At 49.3% G+C, this 18,386-nt stretch overlaps 1 long non-coding RNA gene across 1 annotated transcript; it reads left to right on the top strand.

Moving 5' to 3' along the window:
• The first annotated feature begins 636 nt into the window (after positions 1 to 636).
• Positions 637 to 12,330, top strand: LOC141967027 (uncharacterized). Its single transcript, XR_012634643.1, has 3 exons — positions 637 to 737; positions 7,782 to 8,111; positions 11,494 to 12,330. It is a non-coding gene; the product is annotated as an uncharacterized LOC141967027 (long non-coding RNA).
• The last annotated feature ends 6,056 nt before the right edge of the window (positions 12,331 to 18,386 follow it).

Raw genomic sequence — 18,386 nt, forward strand, 5'->3', positions numbered from 1 at the left:
CCTGCGCCAGAGGCTCTTATCAGCAGCACCCCACAGCGGGGGCATGGAGCAGGGAGCCAACAGCATTAAATACAGCCCAGGCCTGCAAGCAGGAGCCGCTAGTGGAAACCTCTCAAAAAAACTCCAGTACGCAGTAAATTAAATCACACAAAGTGGCTCTTATCTCTGCTGGCAATGAGAGAGCAGCGGAGAGCGCGATAGATGAGAAAAATTCAAATGAGTTCACCCGTGAAAATAATGATAATTATGAAATATTATTGCTGCTAACTGCCAAAAGAGGCCCAACAAGAGGTGAGCCACCACACTGAGGCCTGCACGGCACTTGAGGGGCGGCCTACCACGCCTGAGCCCCAAAATGTTCATCATTATTATTATTATTATTATTATTATTATTATTATTATTATTATCAGGATCATGCAAATGGCCCCAGGTGAGCTCAGCGGAGCGGTCCAGGGGGCCAGCGGGGTGGGCCAGCTGAGCAGGGACCACGCAGGCCCAGGCCAGGCCTCGCCGCCATTTCCCCCCCACCCCTGGCCACCGCCCCCATAGCAACGCCCAGCCACGCCCCTCCCACCTAACCACGCCCACCAGGCCACGCCCCTCCGTCGTTTAACGTCACGCTGTCGGGGGGCGTGGCCGCCGTCACGTGGCCGCGTTGCCTAGCAGCGCCGTAGCCATGGCAGCGCCCGTACACAGGCGGCGGGAGCGGCCGCGGCGGGTCGCGCTGGGGGGACGGGTAAGAGCGGCCATCGGGGACGGGGGGGACCGACACCCCCAGCCAGCCCCTCCGGGGGGGACCGACACCCCCAGCCGGCCTCGGGGGACCGGCCGGAGGGGCAGAGGCCGCGATGAGGGGCGCAGAGGCCGCCCGGCCCAGCGCGCCGCAGTCCCCGAGGCCTTGAGGCCTCCTTGCACTGCCCTGAAGCACCGGGGGGGGAGCGTGGGAGTGAGAGGGGAGCGGAGGGAAAACCCTGACAGAAAATCACCCCTTGGGGGCCTGGGGCAGCCCAGGCTCTGCGCTGCCGAGCGCTGTGGCTGGCTGGCCAGGAAGGTGCTGTGCTGTTACCGTGTGTAAACCTCAAAGGAAACCCCAAATCTGTGTGTGGGGAAGGCAGGGGGTGGGGAGCCACAGTGGGCCCGGCTGAGGGGATCTCGGCGAGTGCTGCCACCCTGGGGGTGTTGTATGGCACTGCTGTGCCCTGCTCGGTGCGCTGCTGATGGGGCGACAGGTCCTGCCCCCAAAAAGGAGCTTCTTTTTTGTCTCTTTTCACGTGAATATATTGTCTACACAATGGTGGGGAACAGCCTCTGCACTTGGTCAGTGAGTGTTTCAGCCCAACTCTGGCAGCTGGGAGAGGTCCCTGCAATGCCTTTTGCTAAGACACTGAACTGTGGGGTATGAGGATTCAAAAGGTAATTCCCCGACGATTTTGAACCAGGCTGTGTTCCTCAGTCTGTGATTTCTCCCACGCCTTCCTGGGGAAATAGATCATTTTTTAAAATATGTATATATTTCAGGCCTGTTTCTTCAGCGTCCATGAGAAATTGGATTTGTGGTGTTTGAACCCAAACGCCTGCTCTTTGGGGTTGTTCCCAGGCAGAGTTAGCATCGTCTGAAACAACAGACGGGCCTGTGAGGCTGCCTGTGGTTGGCTCCAGTGCTGTGTTAGCTACAGAGGTTTTCTAGAGAGCTTTGCTGGATTTGGTTTTGTTGGGTTTTTTTGTTTTTTTTCTGAGTCTTATGTTTTATTTAGGAGATGTACTTACTATAAAGGATTCTTGAGATAGAAAGGGCTTTTTGCTGTCAGGAGCAACATCATAAAAATTGGATTTCTGCAGCTCCCTTCTCATACCCTATTCCCTTTGTATTATTGGTAATTACGTAATGGTAAAAGAACCTTAAGCAGAAGATGTAGGAAGACACAATCTCTGCTCCCCAAACCTACTGTTGAGTTACAAAAACAACAGAGTGAGTGACAGGTGGCAAATAGCAAGCAGGGGAGAAGGCTAAAAGAGATCTCTAATTCTATCAGTTGAATGAGTTCTTTCCTTATCAGCTTCAGCCTTGTCCAGATCTGCTAAGTGGCTTTTCTTAGAGATCGAATGACTATGAATTAGCGTGTGGCAGCTCCTTTTGTTACACAACTGACCAGATTTTCGACAGTTCAATCTCGAAAGAGCTGAGTTGTTTTCAAAGCCTGGCTGCTAACCCCAGCACACAGACAGCAGCTGAGCTCTTCTGAAAATTAAACCTCGTGCAGGGCCAGATTGTGAGACCACAGGGCATCCACCCACCCAGGCAATACCCAAGGCCTCACAGGGTGCGTCCAGGTTTTCACCCTGATACTTCCCCAGGGTGGAAGGCCAGCTGTGGGAGCCAAGATAACCACGATGTTTGCCTGTGTTCAGATCAAATCTGTGTGGCTGCATCCACACCGAAGTGGCAGCGAGCCAGACTGTCTTGGGAAGTACTAGCCTAGGAAATGTGATACAGTATTTTGGGGGAAATCAGTCCTTCCTTCGTTTGCAAAAGCGTTTTCTGTCTGGGAGTGCAGTACATGAGCAGTCCTCACTCTCCACTCTTCTGCCCAGGGAAGGGATCTAGCTCAGGAAAGGCATCTGTGGGGATAACCTCAGCCCCAGGTCTTCCTGCTCCAGGGCTCTTTGATAACTTTTAGAATGGTGTAGAACAAAGACCTCACTTGTCTTATTTCTACCATCATGAAAACCACTGTTGTTTTACCTTGGACCACCCGAATACCAGGGGCTGACCTCCTCTTGAGAAACTGGATAAGCACTAAACCTCAGTGTGCAACCATTTATAGAGCTTTAACCCACATGAAGGCCACTTCCATCAGCAAAAAAAAAACCCCTTGAAACTAAAAAGCCAAACTGCAGGTGGACCTTGTTTATTAAGCAAAGGTACTTTTTTTTTTTTTTTCCCCCCAGCAGATTTGAAACTGAGTTGTATTTTATAAATTGCGAATATAAAACATCACTATTTGTCTTGTCCGTAATATTTTCTTAGTAATGAAGAAGCTGTTTCTTGCTTCACTACAGAAGTCAGGAAGTGAAGCCACGTTTTGCCTGGAAGACAAAGGCACACAGCACATTTCAAGGACAGGTAGGGCAGGTGCCACTGAAACAAAGGACCTTTTCAGTGGGTTTTTTTTCCCTTCTGATGCTGAGGTGACATTTAGCAGGAAAATATATTTCAGTGTTGTAGCAAGAGTTGAGAGAATCGATGCATTACTGCGTTTGGAGATTTAAGACACATGAACAGGCAGCTAAATCTGCACTGGCTCTCATTAAATTAAGTACTCCTGAATTTCTGTTTGCAAGTAACAACCAGCATGGAGATGAAAGCCTGCATTTTGTTATAGGCTCACCAATATCATGTTTTCATGAACCATTTATGAGCAAGCCTTATGAATAATTATTTTACTCTGAGTCTGGACGTTTTTAAGGGCGCTGATAGAAATTTAAGATTATTCAGCTTCACGTGGTTACTGAGCTGAACTTAACTGCTTAAAAACTATATAGGTTGGCTGAAAAGAATCTGAGCTACATTTCCTGTACAGTAAAAGAAGCATGGACATAGTCTCCATGTAGAAACACACAGGCACCTTCGCTGAAAGTGTATCATATACATACACACACACACACACACACAAATGTCTACACAAATTCTGTAGGTGCGTCCCTGTGGGTTTTTTTGTGTGCACAGTTATTTTTAAGCGTATTCAAAACTGTAGCAAATGACTAGCTAGAACTGAAACTCTTTTCATTTGCAGTTACAGTGGATGCACACGCTATCACAGCAAGCACGCGAGGCTGTGAGCGTGCAGCCTTCTTAGAAACCACCTCGTGCAGCTTCTGTGGAGGCAAAGAGGTATTGCGCCTTTGAACCTGTGCACCACATCAAGAGTGAAAGGAAAATAAGACGCCGAGGACCTCGGTAAACATGGATTAGCTTGTTTACTGTAACCACTTAAAAATGGCAAAGGCAGCCTTGAGTTCTGCAGAAGTCAAGTGCTTTGCCCTATTTCTATAATAAGGCCTCACGCACTGCCTGCTTCCCACATGGTGTGTCGCGAGTCAAACAGGACTCAGAGTAGGTGGGGCCTTCACCAGACGGCTCGGTAAGACTTCAAAAGTTTCAGTTCCTGAACAGGTTTTGTAACAACACCACCCCGAAGCAAGAGAGATTACAAGACAGTTTGGTCCTGTTGAGTCATGAGCCAGGGAGGCTTCAACTAAAGCTCCCCGAGCTGCTCATCCCGGTGTGCGCCGCTGCGCTGGCAGCAGAGGCAGAGAAAGCAAAAGCACTTTGTGCTGTATGAACCGGCAGAAGTGTGCTTAGATATGGCTGCATCCCACTTGCAGAGTCCAATGTCATCCTTAAAACCACTTCCTCCTGCTCGTCTGCAGCATCCTGTGTGATTTCCTGCCTTGTTTTGTAAGAGCAGTCCAAATGAAAGGATTCCTCATTTATAGAAAGCTATTTTCTGTCTTTAGCAGCTTTTCTTTTTAAATCTACTTACAAAACCCCTCTTTAAAGCAGTTTTCTAACAGTTTTTTTTTCTTTCCCCCCCCCCCCCCCCCAGAATTCAGAGTATATCTACAGTCAAAACCCTTTTCATGGCTTTTTTCAGTTGGTTGGTTGGTTGTTTTTTAAGACAGCTATTGTTAACATAGAACCCCCAAAATTCACTATTTCTGTTACAAAATATATTTTCCGGGCTACAGCTCAGCAAAGTTTTTATTGCATTCGTAAGAGCTAATTTTTCACTGAAATCACCTACTGATCTTAATAACTACAAACATCTTAGGCTTCATTTCAAAAAGAAATTCATTTCCTTTCCATCCTCATCCAAAATCCACTGTGAAGAGCAAATGTATTCAGAGTAATCTGCATGCACCATGCACCATTCCTACTATTGTTAGGATATCACTCCCTCCCACAGGCACGTAAAGCTGCTTACTCAATGCTTAAGGCCAAATTCTAATACTACTTTGATGGATCCTAAATTGAGGTAAGTTGGCATCTTCTGGCAGCTCCTGAAACTGAGCTTTGGCAGAAATTTAACCTCCTTTACACTCAATTAGATTCTTTTAGTCTCACTTAAACTGCCACCCACCTTCCATTGTGTGTTATAAACCCTTCAAACACCCTAAAATTTCTTCTTTTATATTAATATGTAGATTAAATCAATTTGCCTTCCTGCTAGTCATGTTCATCGGGGTACAAATCAATCTAAGGAGAACCCAGCTGAGGCAAAGGCAGACTGCTTATACTCCACTATATCCCTCTGCTCCCAGCATGCTATTCTCTGTGTCTTGGTGGCCTGTCTACTTAGAGTCAGACCAATTTACTCAAGCTCTTTTGTCATTAAGAACATTGTCAATGAAATAAACCCCGAGGATCTGTGTAGCACAGACAAAGTCGAAGGCTTGCTGGTGCTGTGGGGACCAAACGTCTTTGTTCCTCCTGACCAACAGCATTTCCTGTGATAAGAATAGTTTCTGGTTACCACAGGCTGGCACATATTTATGCACAAATTCCAGTTTCTGAGAACTAAATGAGTATGCCTCGGGCTGCCCTTCGTGTGAAACTTGACAGGTTTGGTTCACACGGCTTGGTGTGAAAACCAGTCTGGGCTCCCATCGTCCGTCCATGGGTTTGTACCGATTGTCCCCAGGTCTTTCTGCTCCGGCAGGCACCTCGCCGCGTTTCAGCCATAATATCTGTGTTTAATCCATCTTTAGGATCATTTTCACCTGCAGCCATTAGCCACCTTGTGTTAATCTGCGCCCAGCTAGGGCTGAAATCAGGACTTAGACTTCAGGTTTTATTCTACAATGCCGGTATGACTCCAAGGAACCCATTCTGGTCGCAACAAGCTAAATCCAACAGCAGTTTCTATTTTACACAGGCTGTTTTCAGAAGCTGTTGACTTAACCCCGCCTTGTCTTCTCTGTCGTGAGGACATCCTAAGCGTGAGACCCCTGTGTCTGTGTGCCAGCCCTTTATTCGGGAGCTGGGGTTTCTCAACATTGGGACTGTGGTCAGTGCTCCCTGGCTGCCGCGCGTGCTACAGGTACACAGCAATAGCAGCAAGTGATGAGCAAGAACTCTCTGAGTCCTGGTTTTAATATGGGTGCTGATGTTTGCAGTTGTTAATCAGCTAATTACCCTTTGTGGCCTCAGTCAGATGAGGATTGTGCTACTTGGGATCTTCCCAGGCCTCTTAGAAGGATCAGTTGGTTAATGTATGTGGGAGGTTAAAATATATATATGGTGCTTTCTGAACAACAGATGTATCTTGATCGCCGGAGTATTTGACATCCATTGGCTTGTACCTTCTCTACTGCTTTCGGCAAGAAATATCAGCACACACAAGGCAGTATCTTTGCACTTCTTATACTTGGCAAGGTCGTGGCAGCCTTTTGTGGCTTTGACTCACGCCCTCAGCTCACGCTGCAGCTGGGACAGCCACCGGTGACCTTGGCGTTTGGACTGAGGTGCTCTGCCCGGCCCCACTTCCCCGCTGATGGGAACTGTGGAGCTGCACTGACAGGCTGGCCTAGTGCCTGGCGCCTAGGTCCTGCCTTCGATTTGGGTTTGGTTTAGGTCACAGACTGCCTTGGAATTGAGGAGGGCCATGAATCTCAAGATGTACCTGACAAGCTGACATGGCCTGAGCTACTAAAACAAAACACAAGCCGTGGCAGACTTTCCCTGTGATCCCTGAACATTTACAATCTTCCTCGTTTACTGCGCAGATGAAATTATTCCCTGTTAAATTGTGTTTCTGCTGCAGGTATTCTGCTTCCGTGCAGAGACGGCGTTTCTCAGAACTTGACAACATCGTTCTTTAATCAACTGAATTGGACTTTGAATCTCATGAAGTGGCAGGAACTAAGTACACTGTGTCTGTAATGCCCCATCTGTCTTCTGTGAAGCTGCACAGAGCGCAGCCAGAGGACCTTTGGGCTCATCTAAAAACATTACACTCCAAACGAAACCTGAACTAAAAATAGTAATTACTGGAAAACAAAGGGGACAACCTGACCCCACAGTTGGCAGTCTCAGTACAACAGCAGCGATATGTAATTGTCTGCGTATTTCTGAGCTACACTTGAGAACAGCTTCCAGGAGCTTCCAAGCAGAGATTCACACACAGCTCTGGCAGATGGTTTCTCCTTGCAGGAGAGAGGGCTCCTTGGGCTGTCCAGGCCCTGTCCCAAATACAGATGAGGCTATTTGGCATAGTGCAGCTCAGCTACCTGCAAAACCTCTTAAGTGGGACAGATCTGACTCTGTTACCTGACAGCACAGGATTTGAACCAAAGAGTGAAGCTCTAAATAACCCTGATGAAATAGGACTGGGTCATTGGGGAAGTGATGGAGCGTGTGGTGGCAGAAATCCCAGCGGTGGGTGGTGCCCAGATGTCCTGCCACCAAGGTGGAGAAAACAGGCACAAGTGTGAGAGATGACAAAGATCTGAGTTTGCTAAAGCTAAAGGACAGGTCAGCATCGAAGCCACAAGCAAGTTGCATGTCTTCTGAGCCTGAATACTTTTATTCACTGGCCATGCTAAAGAAACTATCGGTACTGCGAATTAGTACGAATGTTACTGAGATCTCTTCTAGCCACTCTTTTGGCCAGATGACCTGTCTGTTTTTGCGTGTGAAGTACACCAAGTAACTCCAGGAACCTCTGTCCTCACACACAAATATAATTGTCCTGTCATCTTCCTCTTTTCCCCCCTTCAGGTTGCTTTGCAGTTCACAGCTAAAGGAAAGATGACTTCAAGACAGAGAGATTCACACACACACAGAGGACTGTTCCCAAACCAAAAGCATCCCTGAATTTAACACAGCCCAGGAGAGGGCAAGGTTTCTGATATTTGCTGAGTCCACTGCTGAGAAAATGAACTCCATGTGGCCTCCCACATCTTCATGATGGATAACAGTTACTTGAAAGAAGCCGAGCCCAGCACAGACAAAGGGCAGAAAGAAAGAGCCCGTGGTCCTCGGGCTGCTCAGAGCAGCAGAAGCCCACAGTCACCTCGACACTGGAGACTCTGCTATCAGGAGGTGGGGGTAAGTTAACTACCAGAGGATCTCTCAGCTGGGATCAGCGGGTAGCAGTGAGGGGCAGGGCTAATGAATGCAGTGTATCAGTCAGACTCGTTCAGCCTATCCTGAAATGTCACTTTTCAGCTGATCTCTGTATGATTAGAACCGGGAATAGCAGAAATAAAAAGTACGTTTATTTTTTTCTCCGTGTGTTCAAGTTTCTCCACGGCTTTTCATGGGAGGGCACCCTCTAATCTGTGCTGTGAAATGGCATTAAACTGAGGGAAAGCATTTTTCAACAATTACCGTGGACGTTTGCATGCGGCAAAATCCTCTCGCCTTACATTAGAGAAGACATGAAATTTGAAAGTTTGACCCACAATTCTATGGTCCTTTATACCAAGTTTGAGCACTACTGGATCATTTAGCAGGACAAATTCAATCCAGATCATGCCTGGGCACACAATTATGTTTCTGTTGAATTAGGCAGAGTACATAATACAGCGTTTATGCTGGCTTTACGCCGGCAGCAGGAAGAAAGACAATATCTAATCTGGCATAAAGCCTACCAATACAGACTTAATGTCATAACTTTCTGAACAATTTTGAATGGGATCAGGGCTTTGGGTTGAGCTGTCTAGTATTTTCTATCCTGGAGCACTAGATTCAGATTTCCTCTATCATCCACCTATGACCATTTTTGCAGTATTTAAAGTGTCTGGTTTCTCCATACAATTTTCTCTCATTATGCCTCCTCACAGGAGCCCCTTGTCCCGTTTGAGGTTCTTGTTGTAGTCCATGGTAGCGCTGTACTCTACACGTGATCAGGATCTCTCTCACAACAGCCTTCCACTGTTGCCCCCAAGGTCCTGCGGAGTTGCACGTGCATGCAATTGTGTGTAAATTTTGTAACACAAATATCACAGTTGGTTTTTTTTGACTGGAGCAATGGATGCACGCTGGCTCTCACCTGCTCACGCAGTTACCATCAGTTGCCCACGCAGCCATGGGAGCTGGCAGCGCCGATCTCTCGGTCCATCTTTCTAATGGGCATTAGTGGCATCTGATTTCTGAAGGGATCAGCGCTGCTGCCTGCCTCCCTAATCCAGAGCTCGTGTTGGAAAAGACTACGCTCGCTCTCACTCAGGGGAAGGTGCTGTTTTCTAAGAAAACCGACTGAGTGCCAGGCTGTCATTCACTGAGGAACTTAGAAGAATCTCCCCTCTGAGCTTTTTTTACCTGCTGACACTTCTCATCCAGTCAGTCTTACCAAAGTAATCCTTCGAATTCACAGCTACAGGCTGGAGTTTCTCTGTGTAGTCTTTGGGAGAAACCCATTCGGGAAAAGTTGCTTATTTTAGAACCCACAGCTCAAGGAAGATATTTTTCCCTAATCCTAAACTAAATGATATCATACTTGGCTAGTGCTGTAACCATGGTACTGAAGTTATTTATGACTCTGAAATTAATGCTATAGTTAGCAACACTGGAACAGGGTTTCTTCTATGCTACTGTCCAACTGCCTCCCTCCTCCAGCCCCAGGCTACACTGGAAAGCAAGACAGAATGTCTCCAGAGGGTCTTTAATTTGCAGTAAACAATGTCAGCCTTTGCTGATTTCCAAAACTTGGCAACACACAAGTGGATGTGCACAAAGATGCATCTTCTAAGCAAAACAAAGCGCTTGGCTATGTTTTTATTGATCTTATTTTGTTAGGAGATTTATTTGTTTTTGTTTATTTTAGTTCTTAAAGTAAATGTTAATTTCCGTGAAAGGACCTGGAACTGCATTGTGCAGAGCCAGGGCTGGCAGGAGGAGGGAGAGCTCGGTTGTACACTTACTCATCAGCTCTAGCGTCGGGGAATCACCGCGAGGGCAAAGAGGGGGAGTCAGCTTTTATGCCTGGGACACTGCAAAAGTCACCTCATCAAAATGGATAGCCTGTGTATACAAGATATCTGGGGACTGAACCAACATTATTCCAGTCTGATCCCTCTGTGAAAATCCCAGAGAAGCTTGGGAAGAATCTAGCAGAGTAGAAAACAGAAGAAACATAGAAAACCACACAACACTGAATCCCTCCTGGTCAAAGATCAGGCAGCTCCCTGCCTTCCACGGGGCAGATCATGGAGAGCAAAGCTCACGGCCACATCCTGAGGCTCAGACGGTGGCCGAGGGACCCCGGCACCTCTCAGCTCTTCTGGGGAGCTTGTGGCAGCAGCAGTGGCTTCTGCGTGCCTTCCACAGCACATCGAGCCAGGGAGTGAAGAGAACCGTAAAACAAGACTGCAGTAAAAGCACTGCAAAAAGAAAAATAAAGGGCAAAAAGAAGAAAGTGGAGGAGAAATATTACCGAATCTCAGAATCATCTGGGTTGGAAAAGCCCTTGCAGCTCCTCCAGCCCAGCCATGACCCTCCCCCTGACCCTTCCCAACTCCCCCAGATCCCTCAGCGCTGGCTCAGCCCGACTCTTCAACCCCTCCAGGGATCCCGGGGACTGCCCCCTGCCCTGGGCAGCCCATTCCAACGCCCAACAGCCCCTTCTGCACAGAAATCCTTCCTCAGAGCCAGCCTGACCCTGCCCTGGGCAGCTTGAGGCCATTCCCTCGGGGCCTGGCGCTGGGGCCTTGGCTCCAGAGACTCATCCCCCCTCTCTGCCCCCTCCTGGCAGGGAGTTGCAGAGGGCCAGGAGGTCTCCCCTCAGCCTCCTCTTCTTTAGAGACTTCTCTGGAAAGAAGAGACAGAGCCAAGAAGCGTGAGGAAGTGATGGGATACTGCACTGGAATGCAGGGTACAAGGGCAGCCCACCTGCTGCTCCACGACCAAGGGCAGTTTGAGAGAATTTAGGCAGCTCGTGTCACAAAATAGGCAAGCCTGTCTCCATCCTCAGTGCCTGCAGACTGGCAGATCCAGCACAGCATTTCTGGTCGCTCGTACCACTACCGTGCTTCCATTTGCTATAACAGTCTGACTGCATGTCGGTTCTGCTGCCTGAATGATCCTTTTTATGCTGCCTTTGAACACCAGTTTACCCAGCAGCCTAATTCTGCTCACCCCAAGAATAACGAGGAGCCAAACCATTACCCCCTGGTTTAGGGCTTTTCAGATACTCTGGCCTTGGGGCCAATCTGATTTAGAACTCAAGTTGATGGAAGAAAGCCTCAATGCCTTCACTAAGAGGTAGATAAGGCATGCTGGGAAAATTTATTGGGGGAGAATGCAGCATTTATTTGGGGTTTCAGTTTTATTTTGGTTTACAGTCTAAACTTCTAATTCCCAGAGCCACGATTCTCCCATTGCCTTCACGGGATTTATATTGGAGTCACTTGACCGGGGTTTGCTATGTCTAACATGATTGCCTTCTTTACTTTTTGCTTTTTTTATTTTTTTCTCCTTTTGACCACAGGCGAAGGAAATAAATCATCTGGTACCCTGCCAGCAAACTGCCACAGGCGCTTTGAGACTGGAGGCGTTTCTCCTGCCCCGAAAGAGCATTAAAAAAACCCTGGCTGATAACTTGGATGGGGTTCAGGTATGTTTGTGCACATACCAGCAGTTAAACTGATTTCTTCTACTATCTTATCTATCCATTTCTGGTTTTAAAGGGGAGGAAGTCTGGCAGGCAAGTTACTCTTGGAATGCACTCAGTAAACCACGGGCGAGAGAAGTAAAGAGCATAAATAGAAATAACCATAGGTGCAGCAGCTGGGAGCCTGACTGCTGGCTACTATTCCTAGCCTTACCCATGACTCATTTGGTGACCTTAGAAAGCCACTTCACCTCTCCATGCCCCAGCTTTCTCATAGGCAAAACCCCCCATTTCACAGGTCACCCCAGGTGGAGGGACCCTGGGTCTCCCAGCTGGGTGTCTCTGGAGGAAAAGCTTCATCCTACTCCCTCCGCCAGCCCCGGGCCGTGCCAGCATGCGGGATCAGGGCTTTGTCCCCAAGGGGAGCTGGCAACTTTAACCGAGTGCATTTTGTGAAGCTTTTTGGGTTCCATCAAGGAAAGGAAAAGCACTATAACAAAATGTTGCTAATTATAGCGTGACAGCATACAACACGTTCCTGCTCTGAACAGAACTCTGCTATCAGCCGACTTAATTATACATTACCTTTGTCCTGTTCCCTCCTCATTAATTGTGGCCAAAGCACTGAGCAAAACCAATTTGCTGCTTGCTTGCCATTTCTCCTTATTCAAGACCAATTCCTTGACAGCGACAGCTAGACCGTGAGACTGTTACACTGGGCTGGGTCTGCTCCCCTGCCTGTAGGAGCTCCCCGCACTAGCAGTTGTAAACATGTCTCTCCACTTTATTCCTGCTCGCCTGGAGCAGATTCCTGGGATGTTAATGCCAGATACAGCCCTGGCCTTGGACAGGCAGTCCCATGGCTGGAGCGGGATGGAGCTGCGTTACTTCACCAGGACCCTGCAAACCCCCTGAAATGGGCCACTGGGAAAACAGACCTTGGTTTTGCAGGGAAAGCTTTTTAGTGGTGTTTGGGTCGGAGAGGTGACCCTGCATCCAGCTCAACCCCAGGGTGCAGCGCAGGGAGGGTCTGATGCTTGGTGCGAGCAGGAAAACTGCAGTAAAAGCCACAGAGCCCACCTACACCATCATCCCCTCTGCGTGCCTCAGGACCGGCAGCAGCACAAAGGCATCCTGGATCAATTTAATTTCTGTATAAAAACAGGAAACTGCCCCTCCCTTCGCCAAAACAGAGGAAGAGCCGCATGGCCTCTATCTGTGTCACCGAGAAAAGGGGCAGGGGAAGGAGCAAACGGCTCCCTTCATCTTCCCTGGGAGCGGGTCAGAAAGAGGACACCTCAGTTCACTCGAGGGGTACTTTTAAGTCTGTCCCCAGAAACGTCAGAAGATCTCTGCTCCCGCAGCGCTCAGACCTGAGAGGCTCAGACCTCTCCTAACCCCCCTCTCCAGCAGGAGAAGCAGATGGGGTTTGGTACAGGCAGCAGCAGGGCAGGGCTGCTTCCCCGAGACCCCCTGGGCCACAGGGATTTCATACGGGACCACCGGTTGGGATTCAGTTTGGGCTCGTGGCACCTGAACCCCGGTGTTATCTGATGGTTGTTCGGGGACCTGGAGGGAAATGAATCCTCACACGCGAGCCCACCAGCCCTCCCCTCCTCCTCCAGCAGTCACAGCAGGGAAAGCCGAGATTGAGTCAAGACTGAGAAAAAATAAACCCTTTCCCTTCGGAAACAGTGCCTCCCACACTGGACCAAGCATCTTAAGGCAGGGGGAGGTCCTTAATTTTGACACTTTATGTAATGAAAAACATCTTAAGAGTGCAGGGATGTCAAATAATACCTTCCCTCTGTCCCACATCCATTGCATAAAGAAGAGGGGAAAGTGAGAAAACATCTATATTCCTGTTTCTTGTCTTTTTTCCCTTGGACTGAGGAGAATCCACTGACAGCTCTAACCTGGGAAACAGCATCTGAGGCAGCATTCCCTCAGTGCACTGCACCCTGCTCTCCTTTACTCCACCATCTCACACTGCTTTTGTGTTACAGAGGAGTCACGTAAAGGCAATACTAGAAGATGAAATAGGTGGAATATTTGTTAGAAGACCCTGAAACTTTGCGGAATTCTTTAGAATAATTCAAGACAGCTGACAAATTGGGATGGGGGACCAGGAATAGCCAGCTGTTTCAGCTACTGAGTTAAAGAAATTATTTCCCAACCTGTGCAACAGCTTCAGCTACAGTCGATGGGCCTTCAGTATCTCAGTGTGGAAGAGCTAGAGGAACAGGCAGGTTGGCCACGTGAGTTAGCCCAGGATCATGCTAATGTAAATGTAAACGTAAATCCTGCAATTTGATTGTGTTTGCTCTGGAACTGCACGAACAGAAATCAGGTCATAATCGAAGCTTTACCCACTTCACTGTCACCCGATCAATTAGAAATAGGAAGTGTATAGTGTTAAACCAAAACCCACATACAACAGTTGGTCTGCGTATAGATGTTGTTCTCAGCTTAACATACACATGAGAAACCTCAAAGTCATGAGCAGTTTTTCCTGACGGTGAGTCCTGGACCTTGCTGTGTTAAAACAGAAATCTCAGAATGATATTTGTTCACACAGCCATAACCATCATTTTCTTTGTCTGCTGTCTTGTAGCCAGCAGGTCGTGAACACTTGTGTTTAGAGGTGTCCGCAGAGGAATCCAACCTGCAAATAAAGAACAGCAACAGAAGTTGTGGTTTTGTTATTACTGCTCGAGACTGAGATTGTGTGAGAAAAACACTTTCCAGCTCAGATGGAGGAAATGGAAAGCACAAAGATTCATTACTTTGCTATTCAACAGAGCAGATTTCTAATGAACTGTGTCTACCAAACAATTTAGAGATGAGGAAGTGATGGAGAGATGCTTTTTATGCAAGTAGAATAAAAATCAGAAAATACAGTTTTCGGGCTAGATTACGTGACCAAGAGTATCTTTACCTTCCCCTCTTGTGCAAAGTGTTTTCCTTATAGACACTTGCCCTTGACTTCTCAAACCTTCCCCTCAAATACTCTCTTCCCATCTCCTATAATCTGCATCACCTTGCCCCTGCAGCCAAGGAGCAGAGACTTTCTACTTAGTTCTCCAACACACCTGCAGGAGCTGTTCCACCCTCCTGCAGACTTTTGTACAGAGACCAGACCAAACTGTGCTCATTTTTGACAGGTGGAAGGTCTCCAAAGAGTCTTTCAACTCCTTCTACATTTTTAAAAGTCAGAGATGCTTTTGAACTATCCCAGCAGACATAGGTTGGAACAGGCTGGATCTGGTCCAGCTTTTTCCACCGTCCATCTTGTGATTGAGGAAAGGGCACAGCCGTCCAGCTCTCCTCTGCCTGCCCTGATTTCAGCCACAAGTAACCAGAAAAGTCCAGCCACCTCGGTTTTGTCCTTATTGTCACCACTTCCAGCTCCTTCTGACACACTTCAAACAAGAGCTCAGCCGTCTCTCAAACAATGACGAGAGTTTGAGAGAACGTCAGTAGATCACCGAGAGGCTCAGACAAACACCGTGGTGGTGACATGGCTTAGTGCCCCAAGACCCTGCCAGCTTGTACCACCGGGCAGCAGAGCTGATGATTTGCAGCGATTCCTTCAAGGAGGACATTTCTACCAGGCTTTGGGGCTGCAGTACCAGTGCTGCTCTTATTAGTTCCATCCTCGAAGACCAGCACTGGCCCTTTTGGCTAAGGCTTCTGCTAAGCTCCCTCTCCCTGCCCGCCCCCTCCCAGCTTGGCACTAAAAAGCAAACAAACAAGTCTGTGAGCTGCAGAATTTGCAGAGTCTGGCTTTCAACAGGCTGGCGTCTCTTGGGGGACTGACCTGGGTGCCTGAGAGGGCACAAACTCTGACTGAAGCTTTTCCCACGGTTCGGGCATCAATCAAATGTCCGATCCGTGTGGATTCTCTACTGTCTAATAAGGTCTGGCAGCATGTGTTGGCCTTTCTCACAGTTGCAGCCCTGGCAGGGTCATTCCTGACCCAACTGTTTGTACATGCAGGAGCTCTGTACCTCTGTCAGTGTGGGATAAAACTGGCCAAAGAGTTAAAAAGTTTTTAAAGAGAGGAATTTGGAAGAATATGAGTGCGCTGATATACAGTATGATTGCATAAGCTGTGTTACATTAGGAAATCAAAATAATCAACCCTTTTCCCTCTAAATGTGATAGGATTTATAGTTGCGTTGCTCCTGGTAGTGCAAAAGCCTCTTTTAAACTTTGCTCTACAACCTGTGGAGAGCCACACTCCAGAACTTCAAGTTGTTGCTTTATCTTCAAGCTTAAGGAGAGGAGAGACAACCTGTACACTTCAGGGCCCTGGGGATAAAACGTGACCCCCAACCAGAATGACTCTTAAGTCAGCACGTGAGCAGTCACGGGGAGCCGTGGAGATAGGGAGGTTTGTTACACACCTGATAGCTAAGGTAGAGAACTGTGTGGGAAATGTGGCTCTGACATTCCCCGGGAAGCTCTGAGCTTAAAAGAGCAAAAAAGGCTGTAAAAAGTACCCAGGTATTTCTCAAAAGGGAATAAAGTAGCTGTGGTGGGACTTCATAGCTCAGAGTAGGTATTCTGCAAAGACAGCTCTGCGACTGAGACACCCCGAGTGGATTTACACCCCAGAGTAGTACGGGCTGGTCTCCAGGGCAGCACCCACCCATGCCAGCTCTTTGCCTGCGAGGTGAGCATCCTCAGGAGGTGCATATGCAGGGTCAGGACGAACACGACCTTTGCAATCTCGGCTCTGACAAGCCCTGCCTGTGGGATGACAGCTGAGTTGCTCCTCCTGTAACTCCCACTCAGGCTGTAGTAGCTCAAGTACTGTTGCCTCCTCAGCGCTCCAGTCCCAGGCGCATCTCCTGTGGTCACACCAGTCAAACTACGCTCTGCTGCGTGGAAAGCTTTAAAAGACCCAGGTAGCTGGTGGGAGAAAGAGGCTTTTCTAAAGCAGAATATCTCAGCAGCCTTCATCCATCTGGTTTCATCACCTGCCAGCCTCTCGAGGAGCTCACAAGCAGGAAACACCCTGGGAGGGCTCAGCCCGCTCCGGCGAGGCCGAGACGGGTATTGAGCAACCGCTGACAGGATTTCTCCATCAAACGGTGCTTTGCAGACCCATCGGGAGCCTGGCTGCTGTATCTCAGCCCTGACACAGCCTGACTCCTCTCAGATATTCATCACAAGAGGCTTCCTACTCCCTAGCATCCTGCCTGGTGGTACTGGAGGAGTTTTTGAGGAGGAAAACAAATTTTGCAGGTGTTGGCTTTGTACTGGACTCGCAGCTAGACTGGCGGAGGTCACCTCCGCTTGCCCAGGGCTGTCTTACAGCAACACCATCGGAAAATCCGAGAAAATGCCCACTGAAATGATGATCTTCAAGGTCTTTTCCAACCTTGATGATTCTGTGCAAGCCCCGCTCCGCACTTTCGGGGCGCACACCCTCTCCCTTCTGTCTGGTACCAAACAGACGCGGCGCCAGCACCCAACAGGATGCTGCCCAGGTGCTCCGGGGCTGGAGCTGCCCTGCAACAAGCCCTGCAGCCTCCTCTCCCTCGCCCCCCCCACCCCGCCCCAGCCCCCTTCTCTCCCCGACGGGGGGGGCGGCGGACCCGGGGCCCCGCCGAGCCGCTGCCGGTGGAGTCGGGCGGCACCTGCGGGCGGGTCCCGCCACTGCAGGGGCTGGAGACCCGCCGGAGGTGGGGGGGGGAATTGGGTGGGAAAGCCCTGGGGGTGCCTTAAGAGCTTGGGGTGCCTTTACACCTTGGGGAACAACCGGAGAGGTGGCTGCAGGCCAGGCGCGGGGTCCCGTCCCCCCCCACACACCCCGGCAGCGCCTCTGCCACCGCTTGTCACCGTTTCGCACAGAAAAGGCTCAAGCCGGGTTGTCGGGTCCTTCCTCGGGGTGGGGTGGGGGGGCTCTGGGTGCTGCTCGGCCTTCCCAGGAGCTCCTGCTCCCACCCCTGTTTCACAGCCCAGGCTGGCACTGCCGGAAAGCAGGTTTCCAAACTCAAAAATCCAACTGGAGCAGCGTTCCTGGGTATTTATCGGAGCGTTTACAGCTGCCAGAAAAGCCACGTTCCCCCCCCACACACACTGGGTGTGTATTTGCAGAGGTGTCTGGGCCGAGCTGCGGCACCCTGAGCGCAGGAGGCTGCTGTGAGTTTGGCTATTTATTTATCGACAGCACTTCTCTGCAGGTGATTTGAGAGCTTCAAACATTTCCTCCCAAGCCACACTTTTTTTTTAAAAAAGGCGACTTCTTCTAAACCAAACACTCACGGTCCTTTCACCACCCAAAGGAACAGACTGGCTGGAAAACCGTAAGGAATCTCAAACCCAAATATTCACGGGGATTTCTAATAATCCCAAACTCCCGTTACAAAGTTCCAGAAGATGCAGGAATTCATGAGCTTCCAGCTAAATGAAGCCCTAAAGCAAAGCGGAGGGCTGGAGGCAGCCGCCGCTCCACAGATTTGGAAAAGACAAAAGTTGGAGGAAAGACCCTGCTTCGCCCGCAGAGCTCCCTGGGCAAACACTTTGCGGCTCCCACTGGCGTGAGCTGGATGGGAAAAATGAGAAAAATCTGGAGTATTGGGCAGAGCAGGTTGAAATGGCAGGAGGAGCCGGGGGGCGGCCGTGCCATCCCCCCCACATAGGGGCAGGGGGGCTCAGCTCGGAGATGCTGCTCGCATGGGGGGGGGGGTGTCGAGGTTGGTGTTTTCAGACACATGTCGGGGCCTATTTTAAAAGCGTTCCCCGCGTAGCAGAGTGCA

This window comes from Athene noctua, chromosome 16 (genome assembly GCF_965140245.1).
Source record: "Athene noctua chromosome 16, bAthNoc1.hap1.1, whole genome shotgun sequence".
Classification (NCBI taxonomy): domain Eukaryota; kingdom Metazoa; phylum Chordata; class Aves; order Strigiformes; family Strigidae; genus Athene; species Athene noctua.